This window comes from Oncorhynchus nerka, linkage group LG19, assembly GCF_034236695.1.
Source record: "Oncorhynchus nerka isolate Pitt River linkage group LG19, Oner_Uvic_2.0, whole genome shotgun sequence".
NCBI lineage: Eukaryota > Metazoa > Chordata > Actinopteri > Salmoniformes > Salmonidae > Oncorhynchus > Oncorhynchus nerka.
The window spans coordinates 29667474-29679198 of record NC_088414.1 but is presented as its reverse complement, the minus strand read 5'-3'; the positions used below and the strand labels follow the sequence as shown (position 1 = coordinate 29679198).

At 43.3% G+C, this 11725-nt stretch overlaps 1 protein-coding gene across 1 annotated transcript in view; it reads right to left on the bottom strand.

Moving 5' to 3' along the window:
- Positions 1 to 9091: 9091 nt before the first annotated feature.
- LOC115146936 (signal-induced proliferation-associated 1-like protein 2) overlaps positions 9092 to 11725 on the bottom strand; it is a 49423-nt gene continuing 46789 nt past the window's right edge. Inside the window, 1 exon segment of the mRNA XM_065004853.1 lies at positions 9092 to 11466. The gene's annotated coding sequence lies outside the window, so the exon portion shown is untranslated.

Here is an 11725-nt window from a genome sequence, read left to right as displayed (position 1 = left end):
CAGTAGGGAGTCATTTAGCAGAGGCTCTTATCCAGAGACACTACAGTAGGGAGTCATTTAGCAGAGGCTCTTATCCACAGTATTTAGGACACTACAGTAGGGAGTCATTTAGCAGAGGTGTCTCTCTTATCCAGATCCAGAGACACTAGAGTAGGGAGTCATTTAGCAGAGTCTCTTTCCATTTAGCAGTGGTAGGGAGGAGTGGATGATCTGAGGTGCTTAGCTAGGGAGTCATTTTATCAGAGGCTTATCCAGACTGGACCAGTGGAGACACTACAGTTGGGAGTCATTTACACTACAGTTAAGTCATTTAGAGAGGCTCTTATCCAGAGACACTACAGTAGGTCATTTAGCAGTCATTTATCCAGAGACACTACAGTAGGCTCATTTAGCAGAGGCTATATCCAGAGACACTACAGTAGGGAGTCATTTAGCAGAGAGCTCTTATCCAGAGACACTAGCAGTAGGGAGTCATTTAGCAGAGTCTCTTATCCAGAGACACTACAGTAGGGAGTCATTTAGCAGAGTCTCTTATCCAGAGACACTACAGTAGGGAGTCATTTAGCAGTCTCTTATCCAGAGACACTAGAGTAGGGAGTCATTTAGCAGAGTTCTTATCCAGAGACACTACAGTAGGGAGTCATTTAGCAGAGGATCTTATCCAGACACTACAGTAGGGAGTCATTTAGCAGAGGCTCTTACCCAGAAACACTACAGTAGGGAGTCATTTAGCAGAGTCTCTTATCCAGAGACACTACAGTAGGGAGTCATTTAGCAGAGGATCTTATCCAGAGACACTACAGTAGGGAGTCATTTAGCAGAGGCTCTTATCCAGAGACACTACAGTAGGGAGTCATTTAGCAGAGTCTCTTATCCAGAGACACTACAGTAGGGAGTCATTTAGCAGAGGATCTTATCCAGACACTACAGTAGGGAGTCATTTAGCAGAGGCTCTTATCCAGAAACACTACAGTAGGGAGTCATTTAGCAGAGTCTCTTATCCAGAGACACTACAGTTGGGAGTCATTTAGCAGAGGCTCTTATCCAGAGACACTACAGTAGGGAGTCATTTAGCAGAGGCTCTTATCCGGAGACACTACAGTATCATTTAGCATCCAGAGACACTACAGTAGGGAGTCATTTAGCAGAGTCTCTTACCCAGAAACACTACAGTAGGGAGTCATTTAGCAGAGTCTCTTATCCAGAGACACTACAGTAGGGAGTCATTTAGCAGAGTCTCTTATCCAGAGACACTAGAGTAGGGAGTCATTTAGCAGAGGTTCTTATCCAGAGACACTACAGTAGGGAGTCATTTAGCAGAGGTCTTATCCAGAGACACTACAGTAGGGAGTCATTTAGCAGAGTCTCTTATCCAGAGACACTACAGTAGGGAGTCATTTAGCAGAGGATCTTATCCAGACACTACAGTAGGGAGTCATTTAGCAGAGGCTCTTACCCAGAAACACTACAGTAGGGAGTCATTTAGCAGAGTCTCTTATCCAGAGACACTACAGTAGGGAGTCATTTAGCAGAGTCTCTTATCCAGAGACACTACAGTAGGGAGTCATTTAGCAGAGGATCTTATCCAGACACTACAGTAGGTAGTCATTTAGCAGAGGCTCTTATCCAGAGACACTACAGTAGGGAGTCATTTAGCAGTCTCTTATCCAAAGACACTAGAGTAGGGAGTCATTTAGCAGAGGTTCTTATTCAGAGACACTACAGTAGGGAGTCATTTAGCAGAGGATCTTATCCAGAGACACTACAGTAGGGAGTCATTTAGCAGAGGCTCTTATTTACAGTAGGGAGTCATTTAGCAGAGTCTCTTATCCAGAGACACTACAGTAGGGAGTCATTTAGCAGAGTCTCTTATCCAGAGACACTACAGTAGGGAGTCATTTAGCAGTCTCTTATCCAGAGACACTACAGTAGGGAGTCATTTAGCAGAGGTTCTTATTCAGAGACACTACAGTAGGGAGTCATTTAGCAGAGGTTCTTATTCAGAGACACTACAGTAGGGAGTCATTTAGCAGAGGATCTTATCCAGACACTACAGTAGGGAGTCATTTAGCAGAGGCTCTTACCCAGAAACACTACAGTAGGGAGTCATTTAGCAGAGGCTCTTATCCAGAGACACTACAGTTAGGAGTATTTAGCAGAGGCTCTTATCCAGAGACACTACAGTTCAGAGTCATTTAGCAGAGGCTCTTATCCAGAGACACTACAGTTGGGAGTCATTTAGCAGAGGCTCTTATCCAGAGACACTACAGTTGGGAGTCATTTAGCAGAGGCTCTTATCCAGAGACACTACAGTAGGGAGTCATTTAGCAGAGGCTCTTATCCGGAGACACTACAGTTGGGAGTCATTTAGCAGAGTCTCTTATCCAGAGACACTACAGTAGGGAGTCATTTAGCAGAGGATCTTATCCAGACACTACAGTAGGGAGTCATTTAGCAGAGTCTCTTACCCAGAAACACTACAGTAGGGAGTCATTTAGCAGAGTCTCTTATCCAGAGACACTACAGTAGGGAGTCATTTAGCAGAGGATCTTATCCAGACACTACAGTAGGGAGTCATTTAGCAGAGGCTCTTACCCAGAAACACTACAGTAGGGAGTCATTTAGCAGAGTCTCTTATCCAGAGACACTACAGTAGGGAGTCATTTAGCAGAGGATCTTATCCAGACACTACAGTAGGGAGTCATTTAGCAGAGGCTCTTACCCAGAAACACTACAGTAGGGAGTCATTTAGCAGAGTCTCTTATCCAGAGACACTACAGTAGGGAGTCATTTAGCAGAGTCTCTTATCCAGAGACACTACAGTTGGGAGTCATTTAGCAGAGGCTCTTATCCAGAGACACTACAGTAGGGAGTCATTTAGCAGAGGCTCTTATCCAGACACTACAGTAGGGAGTCATTTAGCAGAGCTCTTATCCAGAGCACTACAGTAGGGAGTTCATAAGACATCCAGTGGAGAGACACTACAGTAGTGCATCTAAATTTTTAGGGGGGTGAGAAGGATTCTTATCCTATCCTAGAGACACTACAGTTCCGGAAGTCATCCAGAGACACTAGTAGGGAGTCATCTTAGGCCAGAGCAGAGACACTACAGTAGGGAGTCATTTAGGCAGAGGTGGATGATTTAGCAGTCTTTGTTTGGGTCCAGAGACACAGAGCCTGGAGGTATTTAGGTGCCGTTCCCCTCACAGCTCCGTAGGCAAGCACCATGGTCATTTAGCAGAGGAGTTCAACTGGAAGCCAGTGGAGAGATTCATTTGAGAGAACTTGGGAAGGTTGAACAGACACTTACATTTAGGGAGTCATTTAGCAGAGGCTCTTATCCAGAGCACTACAGTAGGGAGTCATTTAGCAGAGGGCTCTTATGAGACACTAGTTGGGGGTCATTTAGCACAGGGAGCTCTATCCAGAGACACTACAGTAGGGAGTCATTTAGCAGGCAGGGTCATTTAGTACTCTTAGAGCATCCACAAGACACTACAGTTGAGGGAGTCATTTACGCAGGTTCTTAGCCAGAGACACTACAGTTCATTTAGCAGAGTCTCTTATCCAGAGACACTACAGTAGGGAGTCATTTAGCAGAGTCTCTTATCCAGAGACACTACAGTAGGGAGTCATTTAGCAGTCTCTTATCCAAAGACACTAGAGTAGGGAGTCATTTAGCAGATGTTCTTATTCAGAGACACTACAGTAGGGAGTCATTTAGCAGAGGATCTTATCCAGACACTACAGTAGGGAGTCATTTAGCAGAGGCTCTTACCCAGAAACACTACAGTAGGGAGTCATTTAGCAGAGTCTCTTATCCAGAGACACTACAGTAGGGAGTCATTTAGCAGAGGATCTTATCCAGACACTACAGTAGGGAGTCATTTAGCAGAGGCTCTTACCCAGAAACACTACAGTAGGGAGTCATTTAGCAGAGTCTCTTATCCAGAGACACTACAGTAGGGAGTCATTTAGCAGAGGATCTTATCCAGACACTACAGTAGGGAGTCATTTAGCAGAGGCTCTTACCCAGAAACACTACAGTAGGGAGTCATTTAGCAGAGTCTCTTATCCAGAGACACTACAGTAGGGAGTCATTTAGCAGAGTCTCTTATCCAGAGACACTACAGTAGGGAGTCATTTAGCAGAGGCTCTTACCCAGAAACACTACAGTAGGGAGTCATTTAGCAGAGTCTCTTATCCAGAGACACTACAGTAGGGAGTCATTTAGCAGAGTCTCTTATCCAGAGACACTACAGTAGGGAGTCATTTAGCAGTCTCTTATCCAAAGACACTAGAGTAGGGAGTCATTTAGCAGAGGTTCTTATTCAGAGACACTACAGTAGGGGGTCATTTAGCAGAGGTTCTTATCCAGAGACACTACAGTAGGGAGTCATTTAGCAGTCTCTTATCCAAAGACACTACAGTAGGGAGTCATTTAGCAGAGGTTCTTATTCAGAGACACTACAGTAGGGAGTCATTTAGCAGAGGCTCTTATCCAGAGACACTACAGTAGGGAGTCATTTAGCAGTCTCTTATCCAAAGACACTAGAGTAGGGAGTCATTTAGCAGAGGTTCTTATTCAGAGACACTACAGTAGGGAGTCATTTAGCAGAGGCTCTTATCCAGAGACACTACAGTTGGGAGTCATTTAGCAGAGGCTCTTATCCAGAGACACTACAGTTGGGAGTCATTTAGCAGAGGCTCTTATCCAGAGACACTACAGTTGGGAGTCATTTAGCAGAGGCTCTTATCCAGAGACACTACAGTTGGGAGTCATTTAGTAGAGGCTCTTATCCAGAGACACTATAGTAGGGAGTCATTTAGCAGTCTCTTATCCAGAGATACTACAGTAGGGAGTCATTTAGCACAGGCTCTTTTCCAGACACAACAGAAGGGAGTCATTTAGCAGAGTCTCTTATTCAGAGACACTACAATAGGGAGTCATTTAGCAGTCTCTTATCCAGAGACACTACAGTAGGGAGTCATTTAGCAGAGTCTATTATCCAGAGACACTACTGTTGAAAGTCATTTAGCAGAGTCTCTTATCCAGAGACACTACAGTTGGGAGTCATTTAGCAGAGTCTCTTATCCAGAGACACTACAGTTGGGAGTCATTTAGCAGAGGCTCTTATCCAGAGACACTACAGTTGGGAGTCATTTAGTAGAGGCTCTTATCCAGAGACACTATAGTAGGGAGTCATTTAGCAGTCTCTTATCCAGAGACACTACAGTAGGGAGTCATTTAGCAGAGTATCTTATCCAGAGACACTACTGTTGAAAGTCATTTAGCAGAGTCTCTTATCCAGAGACACTACAGTAGGGAGTCATTTAGCAGAGTCTCTTATCCAGAGACACTACTGTTGAAAGTCATTTAGCAGAGTCTCTTATCCAGAGACACTACAGTAGGGAGTCATTTAGCAGTCTCTTATCCAGAGACACTACAGTTGGGAGTCATTTAGCAGAGTCTCTTATCCAGAGACACTACAGTTGGGAGTCATTTAGCAGAGTCTCTTATCCAGAGACACTACAGTTGGGAGTCATTTAGCAGAGGCTCTTATCCAGAGACACTACAGTTGGGAGTCATTTAGCAGTCTCTTATCCAGAGACACTACAGTAGGGAGTCATTTAGCAATGGATCTTATCCAGACACTACAGTAGGGAGTCATTTAGCAGAGTCTCTCATCCAGGAAAACTACAGCAGGGAGTCATTTAGCAGAGGCTCTTATTCAGAGACACTACAGTTGGGAGTCATTTAGCAGAGGCTCTTATCCAGAGACACTACAGTTGGGAGTCATTTAGCAGAGGCTCTTATCCAGGGACACTACAGTTCAGAGTCATTTAGCAGAGGCTCTTACCCAGAAACACTACAGTAGGGAGTCATTTAGCAGAGTCTCTTATCCAGAGACACTACAGTAGGGAGTCATTTAGCAGAGTCTCTTATCCAGAGACACTACAGTAGGGAGTCATTTAGCAGTCTCTTATCCAAAGACACTAGAGTAGGGAGTCATTTAGCAGAGGTTCTTATTCAGAGACACTACAGTAGGGAGTCATTTAGCAGAGGTTCTTATTCAGAGACACTACAGTAGGGAGTCATTTAGCAGAGGATCTTATCCAGACACTACAGTAGGGAGTCATTTAGCAGAGGCTCTTACCCAGAAACACTACAGTAGGGAGTCATTTAGCAGAGTCTCTTATCCAGAGACACTACAGTAGGGAGTCATTTAGCAGAGGCTCTTATCCAGAGACACTACAGTTGGGAGTATTTAGCAGAGGCTGTTATCCAGGGACACTACAGTTCAGAGTCATTTAGCAGAGGCTCTTATCCATAGACACTACAGTTGGGAGTCATTTAGCAGAGGCTCTTATCCAGAGACACTACAGTTGGGAGTCATTTCGCAGAGGCTCTTATCCAGAGACACTACAGTTGGGAGTCATTTAGCAGAGGCTCTTATCCAGAGACACTACAGTAGGGAGTCATTTAGCAGAGGCTCTTATCCGGAGACACTACAGTTGGGAGTCATTTAGCAGAGTCTCTTATCCAGAGACACTACAGTAGGGAGTCATTTAGCAGAGTCTCTTACCCAGAAACACTACAGTAGGGCGTCATTTAGCAGAGTCTCTTATCCAGAGACACTACAGTAGGGAGTCATTTAGCAGTCTCTTATCCAGAGACACTACTGTTGAAAGTCATTTAGCAGAGTCTCTTATCCAGAGACACTACAGTAGGGAGTCATTTAGCACAGGCTATTTTCCAGACACAACAGAAGGGAGTCATTTAGCAGGGTCTCTTATTCAGAGACACTACAATAGGGAGTCATTTAGCAGAGTCTCTTATCCAGAGACACTACAGTAGGGAGTCATTTAGCAGAGTCTCTTATCCAGAGACACTACAGTAGGGAGTCATTTAGCAGAGTCTCTTATCCAGAGACACTACAGTTGGGCGTCATTTAGCAGTCTCTTATCCAGAGACACTACAGTTGGGAGTATTTAGCAGAGGCTCTTATCCAGGGACACTACAGTTCAGAGTCATTTAGCAGAGGCTCTTACCCAGAAACACTACAGTAGGGAGTCATTTACCAGAGTCTCTTATCCAGAGACACTAGAGTAGGGAGTCATTTAGCAGAGGTTCTTATTCAGAGACACTACAGTAGGGAGTCATTTAGCAGAGGTTCTTATTCAGAGACACTACAGTAGGGAGTCATTTAGCAGAGGATCTTATCCAGATACTACAGTAGGGAGTCATTTAGCAGAGGCTCTTACCCAGAAACACTACAGTAGGGAGTCATTTAGCAGAGTCTCTTATCCAGAGACACTACAGTAGGGAGTCATTTAGCAGAGTCTCTTATCCAGAGACACTACAGTAGGGAGTCATTTAGCAGTCTCTTATCCAAAGACACTAGAGTAGGGAGTCATTTAGCAGAGGTTCTTATTCAGAGACACTACAGTAGGGAGTCATTTAGCAGAGGATCTTATCCAGACACTACAGTAGGGAGTCATTTAGCAGAGGCTCTTACCCAGAAACACTACAGTAGGGAGTCATTTAGCAGAGGCTCTTATCCAGAGACACTACAGTTGGGAGTATTTAGCAGAGGCTGTTATCCAGGGACACTACAGTTCAGAGTCATTTAGCAGAGGCTCTTATCCATAGACACTACAGTTGGGAGTCATTTAGCAGAGGCTCTTATCCAGAGACACTACAGTTGGGAGTCATTTAGCAGAGGCTCTTATCCAGAGACACTACAGTAGGGAGTCATTTAGCAGAGTCTCTTATCCAGAGACACTACAGTAGGGAGTCATTTAGCAGAGTCTCTTATCCAGAGACACTACAGTAGGGAGTCATTTAGCAGTCTCTTATCCAGAGACACTACTGTTGAAAGTCATTTAGCAGAGTCTCTTATCCAGAGACACTACAGTAGGGAGTCATTTAGCACAGGCTATTTTCCAGACACAACAGAAGGGAGTCATTTAGCAGGGTCTCTTATTCAGAGACACTACAATAGGGAGTCATTTAGCAGAGTCTCTTATCCAGAGACACTACAGTAGGGAGTCATTTAGCAGAGTCTCTTATCCAGAGACACTACAGTAGGGAGTCATTTAGCAGAGTCTCTTATCCAGAGACACTACAGTTGGGCGTCATTTAGCAGTCTCTTATCCAGAGACACTACAGTAGGGAGTCATTTAGCAGAGTCTCTTATCCAGAGACACTACAGTTGGGAGTCATTTAGCAGAGTCTCTTATCCAGAGACACTACTGTTGAAAGTCATTTAGCAGAGTCTCTTATCCAGAGACACTACAGTAGGTAGTCATTTAGCAGAGGCTCTCATCCAGACACAACAGAAGGGAGTCATTTAGCAGTCTCTTATCCAGAGACACTACAGTAGGGAGTCATTTAGCAGAGTCTCTTACCCAGAGACACTACAGTAGGGAGTCATTTATACTTACTTACTGCACATTCATATTAAGATAACTAGATGAGACAACCACAAATCACAGTTAAATACAAGATACGAACATTCTATTCCAGTTAAACACTCGGTATATAGCGTTTAAAAACCAAACACATTTTCATAACCATCTCAAATCTATGAATAAAAAATCAGAGAACAATAATATTTTATACACACATGAAGGTCCCCATAAGCAATCATTTCTGTGGAAAAAAAAACACAAATTTGAAAAATTGGTTGATATAGCATTTTGGAAAGAAACTTCATATCTAGTCTGTACAGTCACCCATAGAAAGGGCCTCAGAGTACGAGATTTACTTGTGATTGTATCAGTTACACGAATGATGCTGATTACAGCAAATGTAATGTAGGTTCTGAAGGGTCTAGTTATCGGATCACTGCAGTAGGAGTTGTGTAAGATTTCATTAACCAGAGTAAAACTAATGATGCCCTCAAATCAGGACTTGTAATCTTGTTGTTACATTGTTATCAATATGTAGCTTTTTATTACACTGAATAGCATCAAAAGAACAATCCCCAATGATATATTGAACAAAGTGATATCAGCTTCCCAACACCACCCTTTGTCAGGTCTCAGAAAGAAAGAAAGATTGAGAATCACAACATGGACACACCAATCACTTCTAAAGGATTCTTTATTGCCATGTCCTCCAGTTCACAGTACATGAACAACATTTAGTCAGTTGACTTCCTGTGAGGGAAAGAACAGGTTTAGAGGTGGCATCATACTGAAAACATGTTTTTGTGTTTTACAATACATTCCCTCAGTGTGCCACTGCCTGGTTATGGTAACGTCTTTAACTGGCTGAGCTGAGTGCATAATGTGTGCTACCGTTCTGACCTGATGTGTGGCCCAGGCCTGCCGTAAACCTACACCAGGATATGACTTCATGTGTACTTCTACTGGTAATCATGTCCTGTATTCTATCTTGACATTCCAGCTCTTGTGTGGTAAGTAGGGCATATACTGATGCCATGGTTTCCTGTAAGGATGGTGCCATGACATAAAAGGCAAACCAATAAGAGGATAACAGGAAAACACTGTTCATTTATCTGTGCTCTTACAGCATGGAGGGGAGGAGGGAACAGCCACATGTCTCTACCAGGGATCTTTCTCACAGGTTTCCTATTGGCTGGTTGGAGATCATTTGCCAGCTGAAGTAGCCTACAGCAGGTGAAAGCCTATTGAATTGTTACTATCTGTAATGTGTTGTTAGGTGTCAGACATACGTTCTGTGTTAGGTGTCAGACATACGTTCTGTGTTAGGTGTCAGACATACGTTCTGTGTTAGGTGTCAGACACATGTTCTGTGTTAGGTGTCAGACACATGTTCTGTGTTAGGTGTCAGACATACGTTCTGTGTTAGGTGTCAGACATACGTTCTGTGTTAGGTGTCAGACACATGTTCTGTGTTAGGTGTCAGACACATGTTCTGTGTTAGGTGTCAGACACACGTTCTGTGTTAGGTGTCAGACACACGTTCTGTGTTAGGTGTCAGACATACGTTCTGTGATGCATAAATGGGTCTTCAAAGTGCACTCAAGAGTGTGATTTGGAGGATGGTTTATACTTGTCCAAATTATTGTGGAAAGTTTTTCTGCATCAAATGATTATATTTTGATAGGGTTGGAGATACTGGTCTTTAACCAGTGCTATACAGAATAATTCCCATTAACCTAACAAAACACAAACTTCATATCGTCTTCATATAACCCATTTGACAATTTCCTGGGGTCCCTAAACCCATCTTATTGTAGGTCTTCTTTTAGATTTAATTCGGGCTGCAGAGCGGACCCTGGAGAGACCCCATACCAACCAACCGTACATCTGCGTCTGTCATGTGGCAGACACACCTGTCTATTCTGGAGGGTACAGGACAACCTGTCACTGTCTGCTACCATAAAGAACTGAAATGAAGACACCAAGCTGAGTTACCGTTCATTACACTTTCAGGTAGGCAGAATGTTCTTCACATGAACCAGTCTGACCATGTTGTCTGTCCGGTCCTCTGTGGACAGTCTGAGAGTCACTCTTTAACACGTACCTAGTGGCTTTAGAGACCTTATTGAATGTGAACGTAGGAGCTCTGAATGAATAGCTCAATAGTAATATGACAATGATAACCAATATTATTTCCCCAAGAAATACTAGAACATTGCAGAAATATATTTCCTGCTGTCTTATGTTTGAATTTCTACCAAAAAAAGATTATTCCTTAAAACCAACCCCCACCATACCAGTTGAACTTTTTAGCACATGTAATTGCTTCCTCCCTCCCCCCCCCTGTATTAAAACATCCAACAAGGAATTCCACATTTGCAAGATTAATAAGTTATTACATTTTTATACATACACACACACACACACACGCACACACACAGGGGAGCTAGGAAGTTGCCTGGTGCAGTATCATGCTTCAACAACCTCCCTAGAATCTAAAGAACTATACAGAAGAACACAGTAAAACATCAGATATTCTTCCACTTCTCAACTCTACTAATCATTTCCAACAAGGCATCACCATTTCAAACAGCATGGATCAAACAGCCTGTTTGGCCACATTTACACTAGTCTGCATATTAAACCATCCTGCAATGGACAGCATACACAACCGAATGCGCTAAGTAACATTGAACACTTCAGCTGTACATGTCATCTTCACATATAGATAAAGTTGAGATGTTTTATTTAATTAGAATATATTGTAATCTGCTGGTACCGGGCAATCACAGTGACTCTAAAATAAAATCACAAGAGGATGTAAAAGGGTAGGTCTTTAAAAAGTAGCATTGAGACAGTGTGATTGACGATTGTTTGGCATCCCTTCCAAATTTTAAGTCTAGTTATTTTGGGCGTGTCACAGCTGGGTCCAGTGGTCTGAGTGGGGTGTAGGAGATCTGCCCTGGCGTCTTTTGGCAGAACAGTCTTGGAGGAGGAATAATCCCGTCCTCCTCTGATCTCATATTGTTATTGGCGTCATCAGCAGTGGACCTGAAGATGAGGTGGGGTGAGATCAAATCCACTTTCATTTTTCAAGCAAGGCATAAACCTGGGCAGGAGGTTAAATAGTGCCCTGGCCCATGCCCATATAGGTTATGCTAAAAGTGCAAAAACAACGCAGAAACACATACAGTAGGTCCACACACAGAAAGATGAAATGAGGGAATCCCTCACCCACAGTCAACCACTCTAGAACCTTTCCGAATACATTTCAAATACACTGAAGTATCATTGTAGCCAGCAAACAAAC